At 37.7% G+C, this 18,188-nt stretch overlaps 1 protein-coding gene across 1 annotated transcript in view; it reads right to left on the bottom strand.

The window, feature by feature from the left end:
- Window positions 1–18,188, bottom strand: part of LOC141389570 (dynein beta chain, ciliary-like) — a 230,674-nt gene that overhangs the window by 172,544 nt on the left and 39,942 nt on the right. The window lies entirely within an intron of this gene.

Raw genomic sequence — 18,188 nt, 5'->3', positions numbered from 1 at the left:
TAGTTTCGAATGTTTTAAAGCTGATTTTGTTCACAACCATAGTTGAAGCAAATAAAGGACGGATTGACGATAATGATGGTGGCATGGCAAATAAGTGTTAAAGTTTGTTTTTTTTTACTCTCTGTCAATGAGTTAAGTTCTTGTTCTGGTTAACTCTAACGTAATGGCTTAAGGGTCTAAATATGCTGATGTTAGAAAAAACAACAACAACAACAGCAACAACAAGGCTGAAATTGTACTGTACGAATTTCATTAATTAATTGTTTTTCTATTTTGTTGTTGTCGTTCTTATTACTTTGCTTCTTATTGCTATACCCTACACCACTATGTGGGGAGGGTATTATAAGTTGGTTTTGGCCAAAAAGTTTGTAACGCATCGAAATAATGGTCGTAGACCCATACTTATATATACCAAAATGAATGTCTCGACGAGCTGAGTCGATCTGGCTATGTGTGTCCGTCCGTCAGTCCGTCCGTCCGTCCGTCTGTCCGTCTGTCCATCTAAAGCTTGTAATCACGCTACAGGTCGCAATTTTGATCGGATCGTCACGAAATTTTGGATGTTGATGGGGGTCCCGGAGGGGAAGAAGCCTATTGATTTTGGTGATGGTCGGATAATATTTAGGGGTCGGAAAGGCCAAAAAACTTAGGTGGATAAAAAGACAAGGTTTTTTTCCAAAGCGAATATCTCAGCTTCTATATGGGGTATACCAAAAGCAAAACCTGGCAATGAAAGCAGAAAATATGGCCTTTCTAATGATGTAAAGTAGGTGCTCGTAGGTGATCAAACAACGAAGATATCACAATAGTAGCAAATAAAACCCCAATTTTAATTTTTGCGATTTTAATTATATTGGCGAATATCACAGCTTTGGTTGAAAAATTTCCAAAAGCAAAGCCTGACTATGAAAGTAAAACATACCGTCTTTACAATGATGCAAACTAGGTCGGCGTAGGTAACCAAATAACGGAGATATCGCAATAGTCGGTAATGCATCCCACTTTTCTATTTTTTGGAAATCACGCTACAGGTCGCAATATTGATCGGATCGTCACGAAAATTTGAGGGTTAATGGGGGTCTCACAGATGAAGAAGCCTATTGATTTTGGTGATGGTCGGATAATATTTAGGGGTCGGAATGGGCAAACACTTATTTGGAGAAAAGTCAACATTTTATTTCAAAGCCAATATCTCTGTTTTTTTAAGAGGTATATCAAAAGCAACACCTGGCCAGGAAAGTAGAAAATATAACCTTTACAACGATGTAAAGTAGGTTGTCGTAGATGGTCAAATAGCAGAGATATGGCAATAGTCGATAATGCATCCCATTTTCCGATTTTTTTGTAATCACGCTACAGGTCGCAATTTTGATCGAATCGTCACGAAATTTTGGGGGTTAATGGGGGTCCCAAAGAGAAAGAAGCCTATTGATTTTGGTGATGGTCGGATAATATTCAGGGGTCGGAATGGCAAACACTTATTTGGAGAAAGGTCAACATTTTATTTCAAAGCCAATATCTCTGTTTCTTTAAGAGGTATATCAAAAGCAAAACCTGGCAAGGAAAGTAGAAAATATCACCTTTACAACGATGTAAAGTAAGTTGTCGTAGCTGCTCAAACAACAGAGATATCGCAATAGTCGGTAATGCATCCCATTTTCCGATTTGTTTGTAATCACGCTACAGGTCGCAATTTTAATCAGATCGTCACGAATTTTTTGGGAATTGATGCGGGTCCCACGGAGGAAGAAGCCTATTGATTTTGGTGATAATCGGATAATATTTAGGGGTCGGAATGGAGAAAAACTCATTTGGAGACAAATTCAAAGTTTTATTCTTTGTGAATATATTGGCTTCTAGTAGGGGTATTCCAGCGGCAAAACCTGTCAATGGAGGAAGAAAATATTACCTTTACATTGGTGTAAAGCAGGTTGGCGAAGGTGGTCAAACAAGGGAGATACCACAATAGTCGGTAATGCATCCAATTCTTCTATTTTTTGCAATCAAGCTACAGGTCGTAATTTTGATCGGACGGTCACGAAAGTTTGGTTGCTTATGGGGGTCCCAGAAAGAAAGAGGCATATTATTTTTGGTGGTAGTCGGATTATATTCCCTAAAAGAAATGTTTACCAGTGAAAAGCTTATGCACAGTGGTAGTGGTGTAGGGTATCACATGGTCGGCCCCGTCCCGACTATAGCCTTTGCTCACTTGTTTTTCATTTGAAAATCTACTAATAAAATTGCTTAGCAATGGAACGGGTAGTTTTTTCAAGGTCCACGAAAATAACTTTGAATGACCAATTTGGAAAACAGTCAGCTGTAGCAGAAATGTTCAAGTTGTGAAGATGAAGGACTTTAATGTTGATCGACTTAAGCTGCTTAAATTGTAACTATATATTTACTTAGGTGGAGGTGGTGTTTATTTCGTTAGCCGTTTATGAAATTTAACGGAAGTCTAAATACACTTCGATTGCTTGATATGGCAATTTTAATTGGTTACAATTAAGAGTTCATTTATGTAGTAAAATGTGCGTAGGAGTACTTGTTGTAGTAATTACAGATCGAGTAATTAACATGAATAATGTTACTAGGGTGACATTAATTAGAACGTATTCTTTCTTTTCTAAAACATTCATAACACTGTGTGTAATTTTTGAAGTCATGGAAAATGAGTTTGGTGGTTGTGTTTGAATCTCTTCGGCTTTCCTTTTAATATGCAAACAACTCTTCGATCATTCAGCACAACTCCAACGAGAAATTAATAAAAACAAGTAAGAAAGTATCAGTGACGGAGATTAACCCTCAGCCACTGAAAAAAAATACAAAATCTAACACAATAATTATGCCGTATATTAAATATATTGATTGTATGTACCTATACCAAATCACTGATATAACAAAACATTTTTATACCCTATACCACAATGTGGAAAAGGGTATTATAAGTTTGCTTTGGGAAAAATTCATGTAACACCGCGAAATATTCGTCGGAGACCCCCAATGTGGTATACCAATCTTCATATCTCGACGAGATAAAGCGATTTTGAGATGTGTGTCCGTCCGTCCGTCTGTCCATTATAAATTGTAAACACGCTCCAGGCCGCAATTATGGACCGATCGTCACGAAATTTTGTATGGAGGTCGGGTTCAAATCAGAATAGATCCCTATTCTTATTGGTGATGATCGTGAAATATTTGGCGGGTGAAATGGACCAAAAACATAATATTTATCCAATTTTCTAGCGGCTCTGTAGGTCTCACTAATAGTCCGATCAACGCGTAGTTTTAAATAAGGTAAGAGTATATCACAAAGGAGAAGCTGGCAATTTGAGATGGCGATCGGATAATATTTAGAGGGTTAATATACAGCTTATATCTTAATTCCTGGAACTGACATTCCGGACAAGTGAGATATACTTGAAAGTGGAACGCTTGGCCTTTCAATTGATGCCAATTATGTTGGTGTGCATGATCAGATAACAGAGTTACAGCCTAATATATTCCGTTATTTGTTTGTAGTGTAATAATAAACTCGCTAGAAGTCGCAATTATACATCAATAGTCACGAAATTTTGCACCGGGTAAGAGTATAGGTCGAAAAAGATGCCTACAATTTTGAATGATGATCTGATATTCTTTAGCGGGTGAAATGGACCATTACTTTTGTATGAAAAATATAAAAATTTTATTTTTGGTCGATATTTTAATTCCTTGAGGAAATATATATTTCGCAAAGTAGCCTACATATGGGAAAAAATACTGACCTTTCCTCTGATGTAAATTGCAATAAAGCCTTTGCTAGATAACGGGCCTACTGTCTAATATATAATGGGTTCTATGTAGAGAACCACATTTTTATCCCATGCTACATATTGTCTCTCCAAAAGTTTATGTAACACCACGAAATACAGTAGTTTTGTCTTAGCTGCCAAAACAAGTTTTGCACGAATTTTGTGGCTCAAAGCGAATTTCGCACTTATCTTTAATATTTTTAGCTGCCAAAAAGTGGCAGTTATCCGATTCGTTCACCTGCCAAAGAATTGGCTCTTCATGTAATATTCCGCTTCAGAATTCTTGATATCCGAAAATTATTTAGAGAGGAATAGTGAAAAAATAAAAACATATAATCAAAAAGCTTATTTTGCATCAGCTGAAAGAACCAAAATGGAATTAAATAACAATTATTATCGTTATATTTGTTTCCACATCTGTCATTCAATTTCTGTTTCGAAGAAAGTGATGTTAACTTTTTCTTTGTATTATTGCAACAACCTGCAGGTTACACAATAAATATGCATTGAACCTGCAGATGTAAAATCAGAGAAGTCTCCCTTGTCCCTTCTGGGATGTTTGTGGAATAATTAATAATTTTTATTAATTATTATTAGATTCACGTTGGCAGTTTTGTTGATATGGGTTTTTTTGTTGTAAAATAATTCCAGCCTAATCTCGGGTTTTGTTGTTTTTAAATTTTTAAAACAACAAGTTTTATTTAAAGTGAGATGTAGTTAAAATTGAATTAATTTCGGGAAAGGCAAAGAATACTAGGTTCGTCCAACGCCACTTGGACTCATTAGTTTTCTTAGTTCTTTGTATTGAAACAAAGAACTCTTCCCCAATTTTATGACGACCAGAGCTCAAGAATAACATAACCGATGAATTCGTTTAAATGCGAATTCTCCAGAAACATTTAAAAAATCTCGCATCCGCATATATAAACCGGAATTAAATCAATTTTAACTACATCCCACTTTAAATAAAACTTGTTGTTTTAAAATTTTAAAAACAACAATACCCGAGATTAAACTGGATTTATTTTACAACAATAAATTAAATATTATTATAAGTTCGTAGAAAGAGTTCCCACGACTAAAATAGTTTTCTTCTGTACAAAAGAACCTGTGCATGAGTTAGCAACTGTCGCATGTCGTAATTTTAGTTTTGGCAGGTAAATACAAATATCTCTGTGAAAATGCGTTAATTTTTCCAAATATTATTGGTAGTTAAATAAAATTCGCACTTAGATGATTAGCAGTTAAAAGTGTAATTTGCATTAAAAATTTGACAAAAATGCAAATATTTTAGTTTTTTGGTAGGAAAATCAAATTCGCACTAAAACGATTGGCAGCAAAATCAAAACTACTGTATTCGTCCCAGACCCCTTATTTGGTATGCCAAAATGCATATCTCGACGAGATAAAGCGATCTAGCGATGTGTGTCCGTCCATTAAAAATTGTAAACAGGCTTAAGGCCGCAATTATGGACCGATTGTAACGAATTTTTTAAGGAGGTTGGGTTCGGGCCGGAATAGAAATGATTAGTTTTTGGTGATGATCTTGAAATGTTCAGGGGATGAAATGGACCAAAAACAAAATTTTAACCAATTTTGTAGCGGCTCTGTAGGTCAAAATAATAGCCCGCAAATTTTTAAAGAAAGTTTGAGTTTATGATGAAGAAGAAGCGTACAAACCAACTTTTGTGTGAAATTGGTAAAAATTTCAATAACGTAGCGGTTAAACAACGGAAGTAGTAGTACTACATAAGTGGGTTTCGTTACATTTTAGTTTGAGCGAACTAAATTTTTCTTTCCTGCTACAAAAATGTCTTTGTCATGCTAGATAACTTATTGGTTTTGGATATTTGATAATTAAATTTTCACAATCATTGAAAAGAAGTTCCGTGGAGAGCGATTGTCAAGGGATAGTGGTATAGGGTATCCCATGGTCGGCTCCGTCCGACTATAGACTTTTCTTACTTGTTTGTAACCAAACTTCTTCATAAAGGACCTGAAATATTAAATTACGTTAAGCTAAGTTTGAAAGAAATAAAAAAGTTGTAGAGTTATATCTTGCACAATATCCATTTTAGTATGTGCCGGCAGAGTTTCGGAAAAAAATGTACCGTTGTAAATGAGGCCGCTAGAACAACCTACTGAAAAAGGAATCAAAACGATGCGAGATGAGCTCTTAAAACCGATAGAGTGGACCGATATAGTCCATATTCGAACCCGATTTATATCTGAATAATACGATGTGTAAAATTTGGACCAACTCATTGCTCCCTTCGAGAGTTATCGTTCACACCATTTTACAGAAAATTGTTGAACTATTGTGGGGAAGGTACCAGTAGGTCCACTCCTTCCGTTACCTCCCCCACAAAAGTTCGAAAATGTTCGGAAAATTGGTGCGAACGATAACTCTGGAAGGTAACAACCGATTTGCTCCAAACTTTGCATATCAAGAAAATTCTACTTTGTGTCTTCAGAGGCCAGAAAACATTCCTACCAAAGTTGGGTTATATAGGTCCACGTTTTGGTATAGCCCCCACATAAGGCCCCTTATAAAGTAGGCGTCATTTTAATATATTTTGAATGTATTAGACCCATTTGACCAAAGAATCGGTTGTAACTTTGTATTTTGTGTTTCCAGAGGCTAAGAAACATTTCTACCATAAAATGTTTATATAGGTCCACGTGTTGATATAGCCCCCATAATACAATATCTCCCGATTTTCGATATTTTCAACGTTTTAGCCTCATTATCACACCGAGATGGCTGAAATTTGGTATTTAGTCTTCTTTAGGCGTATAAAACTTTCCCCCAGGAATTTGTAGGTATAGGTCCACGCCATCATAGAACGGTACCTTCCGAATTTCGGTATTTTGAAGGTTGTGGCCACATTAATCCACCGAAATGGCTGAAATTTGTGGTGGAGGGTATAAAAAGTTCGGCCCGACCGAAATTAACGCTTTTCTTACTTGTTTTTTTTTTTAATTTTTTATGTATCTTGTAGTGGCGCTTGTGTTGGTCTTCCGGTTTGCAAATGTATTGGTTAACAACACTCAGACATTCACATGGCTTCCAGTAGGTAAGGCAGTTCAGAAAAGGACTTCCTCCTAAAAATATGCTCTATATACACTTCTGGGATGGATTTAGATAATTGAGTATTACTCTGTGTGAAAATATCTTTGTTTCTTTCTGGTGAGGACATATTGCATTTTTTTTTTTGTCGAGTTTGCTTCGTAAGAAAATTAGCTTTCGTTTCATTGGAATAAATGCGATGTTTGAAATAAAGGTACACAGCCTGCCTCTTCGCCATTTCTAACAAATTGTTGACTGAAAAACATCGTAGTATCTCTCCAAGTTGTAATACGCAACATTATTAAAAATTCAAAGATTATTTTACATGTCTATTTATTTGGAAGTGGCCAATTCTTTATGGTGGGTGAGTAGAAGTGAATTAAACTCTACATTTGCAAGCGATTTTGTGTTATTTCGTTGCTTTGAAGGTTGCCCCGTCTGAGGCCCTTTTGGTTAATATACTGGTATTTGGAGGAAGCGAAATTCGTCAGTTACGAATGTTACTGCGCCATCATTCCAGCTTTTATTTTGAAACATTGTGTATTCTTTGCCAATGAAATCACACTCTCCATAAACCAGCAATTAAAGTACACTGTCTGCGGTATTGTAAAAGAAATCACAAATTGCCTTTAATACGTTGTTGTTGCCTATTAGCGAGGTGAGGAATTATGGTCATTCTCTTATTAATCAGAAAACTAATCTCTTATTGAATAATAATTTTGCCGTTAGGTATTCCCAACATTGCACACATAACATGTAACAAGTGCCTAGACTGTAGATTTGCTGCTGTAGAACAGGCGTTGATCAGTCATATTGAAACTCACAAAGTGCGTGCTTGTTCTACCGACTTTAACCTTAATGGCTAATATTTAAAGTTCTGGATTCAAAGTTCGGGATTCAAAAGAGCCAAAACTGAAGAATAATTCAACATTTTGATTGGCTGAAATTCCTCTATTGGAAAGAAACAAGTGATCGTAATACCGGAAAGCCACATTCGACTTCTCAAAATTGGAATAAAAAACAAAAATTATTGCGTATGAGTTAGTTCTCTATACCAGTGTACAGATCACGTGTGTATGTGCAATATCCATTTACTTGTTGCTTTTACTTGAGAAGAAGGTGATTATAAGGCAACATAAATTTTCGGAAATTGGTCGGAGCACTAATTGAATATCCGTGCCTTCCGTGAGACACTTAAGTTTATTAGCATTAAATAACCAACCTGCGACATCAACTTTGTGGAAAGCAAAAATATACATTTTATATCAACAGCATAAACCATATAAAGTACAGCTTATCCGACTTCTGGCATCTTGGATTGAAAGGCCTTTCAACGAGGGAGCCCGTGAAAACCGTAAGTCACCATTATTCATTTTTTTTGTATGTTTTTATTTCCACACTGACACGATCGGTTCCACACTTGACTCTTAATGTAATATTATTAAAAACCTGACTCTCTTATTGAATGGTAAGAGTCCCGTTATTCTCAGGTTTGGATCGATCGTATCAAACTTAAACAAATTTGCAAGTTGGTTAAATTTTGTTATATAATCCCACGGTATTTGATAAAAATTAGGTTATAATAAATTCGAATTTTCCACTTCCTGGAAACATAGCCATTTAAAATTTATTAACCTACAAATTACCCCCAGAATTACCAACCTGGCAATTGTACCTTGATACAGTTTGAATGTCATAGTACAATAGCCAGGTCTGAGAGAACAAAAAGTGGATTACAAAAGTTTGCAAAAAACAACAATAAAAAAATCATTATACCTTGCAGTTGGTTCTCTTTTATAACAAGTGATTTTATTTTGCCTTTCTTTCTTCATATTCTCTACATTTTGTCAAACTTATGCATTTCAAAAACTCGGTCAATGACCTCCGTGGTAAAGCCAGCTGTTACAGTTTGAAATACACAGCTTCTGTATCATACACACGTATCTGAATATTTTCTTATAAATGTTTTCTGTATCATACATAATACATAGTATATCGATATGCTTATGGATATTAGCCCAACGTTGGTATTCATAACTAGAATTAGAACTGAAGTAATTTTATCTTGAATTTTCTATTTATTTAAGTGATATGTATATAATTGAAATTTGTATTAAATCGGTGGCAAACTCCATCATGAACTAAAGTGAACACTTTTGTTTGGCTTCAGAGGCGCCAAGGTAGAGTAAAAGGGGGGAATCTATTTTGGGTTACCATGAAATCACTGGGGATGACGGGTAACATGGTTGGGTGGGCATAAAAGGTAGGTGCAATATCACCAGCATATACCTATATGGCTTCAAGAGAGAGTTTATACTTCATCTTTGTATCTGTTCTTGTTTCTACTCCTATTGTTTTCCTCCAACGCATGCTATTTAAACTTTTAAGATAACTATTGTAGAAGACCTTCGGTATGCATAGGCAAGAACCTACCCCTCCGACGAGCAATAAGGTTACGGGAACCTAGCATGCTACAGCCATATGCTTACGTCAGAAGTATCGTTGCATTTCTAGCTGAAATTCAACAGAAAATCAAAAGGGTTATATGCTACATAAGAAATTTTTGGCGCCCAGAACGTGGGGCCCGAGTGACTTAATATATTTTTATCTGTGATTTTTAGCCAACAGTCCAATATGTTACCATATATGGTATTTTTTGTCACTCAGCTCCAATTTTCCTACTATACTTTTCCACTTTATCTATTTTTTATTAATTTTTCATATCGAGTTGCCGTGTTGTCAGTGGAATTTACGTATCATTAAAGTCTAATGAGTAATTGATCGTAACCGGATATACATGGTTATCTCCCTAATTTGTTTGTTTGAGAATGTGTCTGCAAGTTTTTAGATGGAAGGAATTCAGTCTTGTTGGACTTATAGTCTGAAGCTGACCTTCCGATAAAATCTTTTTGACAAATTTTCAGTATTCTGGTTTATATTTTGGAACATGTATGTGTTACTGATGACGCGTACATCCAGTGTAAACGTTTTCTACTCAAGCTTTTCTTCTACTTTTCTTTTATGAATATATCATTCTTTTTTGAAGCCCATTTTGATACCTCCTTTGTCTTTTGGTTGCCTCTTGGAGTCAAACATTCATACACATTTATCGATTTACAATCTTCAAAAATTTTTCGTTTTGTTCTACGTTTTTCGATAACGAATTACGTAGTAAAGTTCCTAATTGGAAATATAATTTTTTTGTCGCCGAGTTTCGGATTATTTTGGAAGATATATTTTTTTTAAATTTTGTCTTAGTTGGTGTAAGTTAGGGTTGCCTTATCATGCCACTGGCTAGAAGTGATGAGAACATTCCGGCCTCGGTAGCCGCTGAAAGTCCAAGTTGTGGAGTCTGCGGTTCGGCAGTAACTGATAAATCTACTATGGCTGAGTCTATTTGTAGGCATATTTTTCATAGAATATGTATATCTAACTACGTGAGAACTAATTCTAATTGCCCAACATGTGGTACTAGAATTACCAAAGATCCTTCGGCCTCTACTTCGCAAGCTGTTAAGGCCAAATCCACGTCACCTATGACCACTAGGTCAGCATCTAAAGCCAAGAGTTTTGACTCAAATAGAACGAGCGACTCTACTGTATCCAACGGAAACCAACAGTCTGCTAGTAATGGCCCTTCTCATTCAGCCAATCTTACGTCGGATTTAACCTCAGCAATGTCGAATATCAGTTTGAACAATTTGGAAGAGATAGTATCAAGGGCTGTAGCATCCCAACAATCTGAATTTTTAACATCTTTAGAGAGTCAAATCTCGCAGTTGGTTGAAAGAAGCATAGAAACAAATTTTTCTCGTCAAAGTCAGAATCCATCCTCGAGCCAAAGCACTTCTTCTCCGAATTCTAACAGAGTGCCAGGTATGCAAACTTTGTCTGATGTGGAGCAAAGAGCTCTTGAACAGTTGTTGCGCATACCGCCTTCCACGGGAAATGGTGGTCACAATAGTTCGTCCACTGACAGGAATTCGGCAAACCAGTCACATTACAATGCCAATACTACCGTAAGTGATGTTCTTCTTAGGCCAGATAAAGTTAGCCAGATCATGTTCAATTGGAAGCTCAAGTTTAGTGGGAGCTCAAACTGCTTGCCAGTGGATAGTTTTCTTTATAGAGTGGAATCCTTAACGAACCAGACCTTGAATGGTAACTTTGATATCCTTTGTGGCAATGCTTCTACGTTATTTGAAGGAAAAGCTAACGACTGGTTCTGGCGTTTCCATAGGGCTGTGGACAAGGTTAGATGGCCCGAGTTATGTGAGGCCTTACGAAGGCAGTATAAGGATTCACGTACCGATGTGGATTATGGGGTCATGATTAGGGATCGCCGTCAGAAACCAAATGAATCATTTGATTCGTTCTACGAATCGGTGATTGACTTGGTGGACAGGTTGGATCAGCCTTTAAGCGATAAAACTCTGGTGGAGATTCTGAGGCGAAATCTCTTACCAGAGATACAGCACGAAATCCTGAATATGACCATCACTTCCATTGGCCAACTTAGGGAAATATGTCGCCGCCGTGAATTTTTTATACAAGATATACAGCATAAACATGGATCATCGGGCAACAAATTTAGTCAATTGCATAAACGGTTGTCGGAAATTGGTGTCGGGCCTGACCCGCAGCCGGAATTGTTAGAACCAGGTGATGAGGTCTCGGAACTTACGTTGATATGTTGGAATTGTCGTACGGTGGGACACCGGTATCAGGACTGTGTAGCTGAACGTTCGGTGTTTTGCTATGGTTGTGGGGCACCACAGACCTATAAACCAAACTGCCGGAAGTGTGCGGGGAGTTCAAAAAACTTCCAGGGAACAGCACCAAAGGGTGCTATAAACAACAACAACACTCAGAAACCCCCAGAAGTGAAGTAGTTTCACACGATGTAACCCCTTTACCTGATGACGATTATGGAAATGGACATGGACATGACACAATAATACCTGGAAGTATGATGGGAAAAAAATATGCGAATATCAATGGGAAAGACGAAATTGTTAAGGATCTCGCCGTAAATGAACGAGAGTGTGTAGATGTGGAGAACGGTGTTAAGAAGTATGTTGTATTAAATCGCGATGTTGAGCCTGCTAAAATTACCAGCAATAGCCCTCGTCCCCTGAAACCTTTTCACGAGCGGTTAAAACACTACTATCAAGTTCGAAGCAAGATATTTGGTGAGGAGTGCAAGGTAAATAGGTCGAGCAGAAGAATACGAGATTTTTGGCGAAAGGTTAGGTCGGTTAAAAGAGATTTTTCACTCTCTGTCCTCGATCAGAAGGGGGATGTACGCCCATATGCTGGGGTGGAATTGTTTGGAAAAACCGTGATTGGTTTACTAGATACTGGTGCATCTGTAACCTGCCTAGGATCTCAGTCGGCCATTGATTTTTTGGCTTCCAAGCAGCCATACAAGTCCTTGAACACCTCAGTGAAAACGGCAGACGGTAAGCCACAAAAGGTTGTAGGACTTCTTCAAACTAATGTTGGTTTCAGAGGACAGGAGAAAATTATTACTGTTTTTATCGTACCAAGCCTATCACAAAATCTGATATTGGGTATTGATTTTTGGCGTCTTTTTGACCTGTTACCTAACACGGTCCTGCCTATGGTTGAAAACTGTTATCCTTTGAAGGGGATAAGTGAGATCCTAGGTGATAAAATTCTGTCACCTCAGCAACAAGCGGAAATGGGTAGGGTGATAGGACTATTCCCCTCTTTTGCAAAAGAAGGTTTGGGTAAAACTAACGTTTTATGCCACGTTATCGACACAGGGGAAGCCAAGCCTGTGAAGCAGAGACATTTTCCTGTCTCTCCAGCCATTGAAAAGTTGATTTATCAAGAATTAGACAGAATGCTCGCTATGGGTGTAATTGAGGAGTCTACCAGTGCTTGGTCTTCACCAGTGGTGTTGCACCGAAAGCCTGGTAAGAATAGATTATGCCTGGATAGTCGAAAGCTGAATTCTTTAACCGTAGGGGATGCGTATCCGCTCCCCCATATTGACGGAATCCTCAGCCGACTTCCAAAAGCCGAGTTCATTAGCAGTCTTGACCTCAAGGATGCCTTCTGGCAAATACCACTTGAAGAGTCATCGAAAGGTAAAACGGCCTTTACGGTTCCTGGGAGACCCTTGTATCACTTTAGGGTCATGCCATTCGGTCTATGCAATGCACCACAGACCATGTGCAGGCTCATGGACCGAGTGATACCTGCGGCTCTCAGGACCGAAGTGTTCGTTTATCTGGATGACCTTCTCGTGGTATCTCCGAACTTCGAGCGTCATACTGAAGTCTTGGCCGAGGTAGCAAAATGTCTAAGACAAGCTGGCTTAACAATTAACGTTGAGAAAAGCAGGTTTTGCGTTCAAGAGGTTCGATATCTGGGTCATGTGGTGGGTAATGGTGTCATCCAAACGGACCCAGATAAAATATCGGCTATAGTTGACTTCCCAACCCCTAAGTCGGTGAAACAGATTCGCCGTTTTCTTGGTATGTCGGGCTGGTACAGGAAGTTTATCAGGAACTACGCTGCTCTCTCTGCCCCTTTGAGTGACTTGGTTAAGTCCAATCGTAGATTCTCATGGAATGATGAGGCTCAAAAAGCCTTTGAAGATTTAAAGTCCATCTTATGCTCAGCTCCTGTTTTGCATAGTCCCGATTTTTCACAGCCATTTTATATTCACTGTGATGCTAGCAAAACAGGGATAGGAGCTGTATTGGTGCAGAAGAATGCGGAGGGTGATGAGTTTCCTATAGCATTTATGTCTAAGAAACTCAACCAAGCCCAACGCAACTACAGTGTCACCGAACAAGAATGCTTGGCAGCAATGCTAAGCATTAAAAAATTCCGTGCTTATGTCGAGGGACATGAGTTTACGGTGATAACGGACCATGCTTCGCTAAAATGGCTCATGTCCCAAAGTGACCTAAGTACCAGGCTGGCGAGATGGGCTTTAAAACTTCAGGGTTTCCGGTTTAAGATAGAGCATCGTAAGGGTACGCAGAATGTAGTTCCTGATACGCTTTCCCGTATCAACTCCGATGACTTACCAGGTATGGAATCTGTTTTTGAGGTGGATAATCAGAGAGGAGTATTTGTTGACCTTAGTTCTCCTTGTTTTCAGTCTGAAGACTATCAGAATTTGATAAAAAGAGTCCAAAGTAATATTAGTGGAACTCCTGATTTGAAAATTCTTGACGGTTTCCTGTATAGGCGGACAGAACACGCAACAGGGGACGCTACGACTGATGATTTGGCCTGGAAGCTGTGGGTTCCATCGAGTATGGTGCCGGAGCTTTTGAAAAAGCATCACGATAACCCACTTTCCTCTCATTCAGGGATTAATAAAACATTGGATAGACTACGGAGGTACTACTTTTGGCCAAACATGGTAAACGACGTCAAAAACTACATAAATTCTTGCGACATCTGCAAAGCCACCAAGCACCCGAACTTCGTGACGAGACCTCCTATGGGGAAGACCGGGGAAACCTTTAGGTTTTTCCAAAAGATATATGTTGACTTTTTAGGTCCATATCCCAGGTCGAAGTCGGGCTCAATAGGAATTTTCGTGGCTTTAGATCATTTTTCGAAATTCTGTTTTTTACATCCGGTTAGAAAGTTTACAGCAGATGCCGTTGTCACATATGTAGAAGAATCTCTTTTTCATATATTTGGCGTTCCTGAGGTCTTGGTGTCAGATAATGGAACACAATTTAAAGCCAAAAAGTTCAATGATCTATTAAACCATTATGGAGTAGCCCATATATATACAGCTGTTCTCTCTCCTCAGGCTAATGCGTCTGAGAGAGTCAACAGGTCTGTTATATCTGCGATTAAGGCATACGTGAAAAGTGATCAAAGTAACTGGGATGAGCATCTTAGCGACATTTCATGTGCGCTTAGATCCACCGTTCATTCCTCCATCGAAACCTCACCGTATTTTATGGCCTTCGGCCAGCATATGGTGACCAACGGATCAACATACAAACTTTTGAGGAATCTGGGAATGTTGGAAGATCGTTCTATTTCATTTAATAGGTCGGACTCGTTCAATATTATCCGTCAAAGGGCCGGTGAAGTTATGCGGAAACAATATGATCGAAATGAAAAGGCGTATAATCTCCGATCTCGTGACGTTTCCTATGACGTAGGGCAGGAGGTTTTTCGTCGAAATTTCCGCCAGAGTAACTTCGAAAAGGGATTTAACGCCAAATTGGCTCCCACTTTCGTTAAGGCTCGGATTAGGAAGAAGCTCGGTAACTCATATTATGAGCTTGAAGATCTGCAAGGCAGATCTATAGGGAATTACCATGCGAAGGACATTCGTCAATAGCCCAACCCAAGCGGAATCAGATTTTGAGTTTATTACCCCCAAAATCTGATTTTGGCGGGGGGTAAATGTAGTGGCGCTTGTGTTGGTCTTCCGGTTTGCAAATGTATTGGTTAACAACACTCAGACATTCACATGGCTTCCAGTAGGTAAGGCAGTTCAGAAAAGGACTTCCTCCTAAAAATATGCTCTATATACACTTCTGGGATGGATTTAGATAATTGAGTATTACTCTGTGTGAAAATATCTTTGTTTCTTTCTGGTGAGGACATATTGCATTTTTTTTTTTGTCGAGTTTGCTTCGTAAGAAAATTAGCTTTCGTTTCATTGGAATAAATGCGATGTTTGAAATAAAGGTACACAGCCTGCCTCTTCGCCATTTCTAACAAATTGTTGACTGAAAAACATCGTAGTATCTCTCCAAGTTGTAATACGCAACATTATTAAAAATTCAAAGATTATTTTACATGTCTATTTATTTGGAAGTGGCCAATTCTTTATGGTGGGTGAGTAGAAGTGAATTAAACTCTACATTTGCAAGCGATTTTGTGTTATTTCGTTGCTTTGAAGGTTGCCCCGTCTGAGGCCCTTTTGGTTAATATACTGGTATTTGGAGGAAGCGAAATTCGTCAGTTACGAATGTTACTGCGCCATCATTCCAGCTTTTATTTTGAAACATTGTGTATTCTTTGCCAATGAAATCACACTCTCCATAAACCAGCAATTAAAGTACACTGTCTGCGGTATTGTAAAAGAAATCACAAATTGCCTTTAATACGTTGTTGTTGCCTATTAGCGAGGTGAGGAATTATGGTCATTCTCTTATTAATCAGAAAACTAATCTCTTATTGAATAATAATTTTGCCGTTAGGTATTCCCAACATTGCACACATAACATGTAACAAGTGCCTAGACTGTAGATTTGCTGCTGTAGAACAGGCGTTGATCAGTCATATTGAAACTCACAAAGTGCGTGCTTGTTCTACCGACTTTAACCTTAATGGCTAATATTTAAAGTTCTGGATTCAAAGTTCGGGATTCAAAAGAGCCAAAACTGAAGAATAATTCAACATTTTGATTGGCTGAAATTCGTCTATTGGAAAGAAACAAGTGATCGTAATACCGGAAAGCCACATTCGACTTCTCAAAATTGGAATAAAAAACAAAAATTATTGCGTATGAGTTAGTTCTCTATACCAGTGTACAGATCACGTGTGTATGTGCAATATCCATTTACTTGTTGCTTTTACTTGAGAAGAAGGTGATTATAAGGCAACATAAATTTTCGGAAATTGGTCGGAGCACTAATTGAATATCCGTGCCTTCCGTGAGACACTTAAGTTTATTAGCATTAAATAACCAACCTGCGACATCAACTTTGTGGAAAGCAAAAATATACATTTTATATCAACAGCATAAACCATATAAAGTACAGCTTATCCGACTTCTGGCATCTTGGATTGAAAGGCCTTTCAACGAGGGAGCCCGTGAAAACCGTAAGTCACCATTATTCATTTTTTTTGTATGTTTTTATTTCCACACTGACACGATCGGTTCCACACTTGACTCTTAATGTAATATTATTAAAAACCTGACTCTCTTATTGAATGGTAAGAGTCCCGTTATTCTCAGGTTTGGATCGATCGTATCAAACTTAAACAAATTTGCAAGTTGGTTAAATTTTGTTATATAATCCCACGGTATTTGATAAAAATTAGGTTATAATAAATTCGAATTTTCCACTTCCTGGAAACATAGCCATTTAAAATTTATTAACCTACAAATTACCCCCAGAATTACCAACCTGGCAATTGTACCTTGATACAGTTTGAATGTCATAGTACAATAGCCAGGTCTGAGAGAACAAAAAGTAGATTACAAAAGTTTGCAAAAAACAACAATAAAAAAATCATTATACCTTGCAGTTGGTTCTCTTTTATAACAAGTGATTTTATTTTGCCTTTCTTTCTTCATATTCTCTACATTTTGTCAAACTTATGCATTTCAAAAACTCGGTCAATGACCTCCGTGGTAAAGCCAGCTGTTACAGTTTGAAATACACAGCTTCTGTATCATACACACGTATCTGAATATTTTCTTATAAATGTTTTCTGTATCATACATAATACATAGTATATCGATATGCTTATGGATATTAGCCCAACGTTGGTATTCATAACTAGAATTAGAACTGAAGTAATTTTATCTTGAATTTTCTATTTATTTAAGTGATATGTATATAATTGAAATTTGTATTAAATCGGTGGCAAACTCCATCATGAACTAAAGTGAACACTTTTGTTTGGCTTCAGAGGCGCCAAGGTAGAGTAAAAGGGGGGAATCTATTTTGGGTTACCATGAAATCACTGGGGATGACGGGTAACATGGTTGGGTGGGCATAAAAGGTAGGTGCAATATCACCAGCATATACCTATATGGCTTCAAAAGAGAGTTTATACTTCATCTTTGTATCTGTTCTTGTTTCTACTCCTATTGTTTTCCTCCAACGCATGCTATTTAAACTTTTAAAATAACTATTGTAGAAGACCTTCGGTATGCATAGGCAAGAACCTACCCCTCCGACGAGCAATAAGGTTACGGGAACCTAGCATGCTACAGCCATATGCTTACGTCAGAAGTATCGTTGCATTTCTAGCTGAAATTCAACAGAAAATCAAAAGGGTTATATGCTACAATCTTGTCTGGAATAACGTCTTAAATTTTTGCCTGTGACTTTCGGTTTTATATAAATTTTTAGGAAATATGCCAATTCGGGAAGGAACTCTTTTATTAACATTGGTTCAAATAAAACTACGATTATGGAAACTAATTTTGATAAATAAGATTAGATATCACTTGGAAATGATCACATCATAATAGATAACAAACTACAAAATGAAAAAGTCAGTCTTTTTGTTCCCACGATATGGATGGAAGTAGGGAAATTAACGCAGTGATGATGATTACTAAAAAGTGC

The sequence above is a fragment of the Musca autumnalis genome, unplaced genomic scaffold (assembly GCF_047663935.1).
Source record: "Musca autumnalis isolate F117 unplaced genomic scaffold, ASM4766393v1 scaffold_1, whole genome shotgun sequence".
NCBI lineage: Eukaryota > Metazoa > Arthropoda > Insecta > Diptera > Muscidae > Musca > Musca autumnalis.
This window is presented reverse-complemented; position numbering and strand designations above follow the sequence as displayed.